Source organism: Herpailurus yagouaroundi, unplaced genomic scaffold, assembly GCF_014898765.1.
Source record: "Herpailurus yagouaroundi ecotype Mexico unplaced genomic scaffold, PumYag 139, whole genome shotgun sequence".
Taxonomy (NCBI): domain Eukaryota; kingdom Metazoa; phylum Chordata; class Mammalia; order Carnivora; family Felidae; genus Herpailurus; species Herpailurus yagouaroundi.
Window position 1 is genome coordinate 10,954,415 of NW_024412394.1, and position 3,146 is coordinate 10,957,560.

The following is a 3,146-nucleotide window of genomic DNA, read 5'->3' on the forward strand; positions in this document are numbered from 1 at the left end:
TCCCAGATACCAGTTGAATCACGGTTTCTTGGGATGGTCCCCCACATCTACATTTTTAAACAAATTTCCTCAGTGATTCTAATGTACAGCCTGGAAAGAGAGCCACTGGGCTAGTGAATTACCCCCTGCAGAGTTATCGCAAACATCTGAGCCGGATTCTTGCAGTTCTTGAGATAACTCCTGGTGATAAATTCGTGTCAAAGAAGGGGTCACGTCAAGTTTCTGTTCTCTAATCCAGGGTTTTTCAAACTGTTTTGTGCACATGAATCACCTGGGGTTGTGTTAAACGCAGACTAGGATTCAGTAGGTCTGGGGTAGGGCCCGAGACCCTGCCTTTCTAACAAGCTCCCAGGAGTTGCCGATGATGCTAATCCAGGGACCACACCTCGAGTCACAAGGCTTTCCATGTAGTGTCCGTGGCTGGGGACTTTCAGGCCCCTCCCCAAACTTAGGTTATGAAATCATTGCTTGTTCCTTGGCCAATCACCCAGTCACCCTCTTGGAAAATTCACCTCAAGCACAGTTGAACTGAAACAAAAGCTCTGAGGAAAAATGGCAAATGTTTACTGGGAGTTAGGAAATAAAATGGAGGAATAGGGGTGCCCGGGTGGTTCAGTCAGTTAAGCGTCCTACTTCGGCTCGGGTCATGATCTCACGATTCATGGGTTCAAGCCCCGCATTGGGCTCTGTGCTGACAGCTCGGAGCCTGGAGCCTGCTTCTGATTCTGTGTCTCCTTCTCTCTCTGACTCTGCTCCACTCCTGCTCTGTCTGTCTCTCTCTAGAAAATAAATAGTAAAAATTTTTGAAAAAAATAAAAAAAGTTAAAAAAGAAAAAAAGAAAAGAAGACCGAGGAATAAAGCAGAAATGTGACAACTCCTAAAGCTTAAAACACACACACACACACACACACACACAAACACACACACACACACACACACAAAGCAACTCCAGCAGGAACTTCAGGGCCCCTTCCAGTTTTAACAGTCCCGACTCAACGTCCATTAGAATGTCAGCTAAGATCCATCAAGAGTGCAATTTCCTCCCGCAGACCAGGGACCTCGTTTTTTGCTGTTCTAGCCGCACTCTGTTCTCCATCAGTGGGATTTACGCATATGGAACCGAGTGTGGAATTGGGCCCATTACATTTAACTTCCTATATCTGACATATTTAATACCTACTTTTCAAATAAATGAAATCCCTGTTTAGTGCTGGCCAGGAAAGGTGCACTTGGTTAAGGGATTTCCACGGGCAGTTCTGTCTGTGCAAGGTGGTTCCGTCAGGCCCGGCAGCCTCTTGGAGAATGTGCGGTGCCCAGAGTCTCCCGGAAATCAGGGCAAAGTTATAGAATAATGAAACAACATTTGTAAGAAATGGGCAAATTTTTCTAAGTCTCACTAAGAGAAGAGCTGCTTTATGTCAGAATTATAATCACTTACACTTAGAAACGTAGGACTCAGGGGTGCCTGGGTGGCTCAGTCAGTTAAGCGTCTGACTCTTGGTTTCAGCTCAGGTCGTGATCTCATGGTTCGTGAGTTTGAGCCCCACACTGGACTCTGCACTGATAGTGAAGAGTCTGCTTGGGATTCTCTTTCTCCTTTGCTCTCTGCCCCTCCTCTACGCATGTGTGTGCACTTGCTCTCTTGCTCTCTCTTTCTCTCTCTCTCAAAATAAATAAATTAATTAAAAAAAAAGAAAAGAAATATATGTCTCAGACTTAGGATGAGAGAAGCCTCCAGAAGTCATCAGATTTACGTGCCTACTTTATTAAGTACCATTCCAGAGGGGTTCATGGGCCCTGAGTTTGTAAAGTGCAAGGGTGAAGTCACAAGTTGGCCCAGTGTTGACTGATCCTCCGGGTGCTTGTGAATGTTCTGAGCTGACCATCAGTGACTTAGCTCAGGGGACTGGGACTTGGAAGTAGGCAGCCAAGACTAGAGGTCAATACCCACCACCTACACTCTACCTTTACCAACCGGCTGCCTGGCCGACAGGTCTCCAGAAACTGGAGCTTCTGGGAAGAAGATCAAGGCAACCCCAGCCCCTGGCCCCCACCCGACGACCCCTTGGCAAGAGCTCATTTGCATCTCATTTGGTCTCTTGTCTGGGGGCTAATGGGGAAAGTGACACGTGCACAAGTTAAGAGGTATCTAGGAGGAGAGAAGAATACAGCTAATAGAGGAGATAATGTGTGTTTCCTAGTCTTGCTGGAGAGAAGCTGAGAAGCTCTGTTCAAGACCTGCTCTGAGAGCTTCCTGGGTGCAAGACAGGATGGTGGGGGCAGAGTCAGCCATTCTCCCCTTTCATTCACAAAACCCCACTCCTCTAGCCAGAGTCACTATCCTGCAGTTGTAGAGGGTACTTCACGGCAAAGCCTGTCCTTACCCCCAGTCGCTGGGTTTGGGGTCCTGGGAACGGCCGGGTGGGGGTGTGGAAGGAGTGGCGTGACAGTAGTGTGCAGGGGGCACTGTGCTTGAATTTGGCTCTCGGCTTTCTAGTATTCCCTTTTGGGGGGATACAGCAGAGCTCCCAAGAAGAGAATACTTAGAAAAGCCAAAAAGAGACCCTGGAGAAAAATCCCTCCTTGTGATATTGCTGCTGTAAACGTCCTCAAACCTCAGTTCAAGTTCAGAGCTCAGCTCACTCGTCATCCAGGCTGGTTCTCCTACCCTCTCGCAAGGTCCTGGCGTGCCAGACCACCTGCATACCAGTATTTAGGCCGGGCGGGTCCCTTCCTTCTTCCTTGTGCCGACGCCTCTGCTGCTGGAGCCATCTGAGCGGCTCCCAACAGAAGACAGACGGATGCAGAGCTTCTCTCTGCCCCCAGCCCCGCCCCCACCTCAGCCGTCACAATAACAAACAGCCCTGTAAAAAGCACTTACATTTATGAACTGTTTATAAATTTACTGACATTGATTTATGACCCTTGGCTGGACCTGACTTTAGACTCTTTAGGGGTATTTCTTTTCTTTCTTCCTTTCTTTTTGGGATTTTTAAAAAAGTGTTAATGTTATGGTTCACATTCTTAATATAGCCACACGCCAGGAACTACACGGAAGACAGCTGGGAGCCCAACCAATGACCCATGGGCAGGAACTGAGACTTGATTTATGCCGGGGACTGGGGCTGGCGGAGAAAACCGTTTC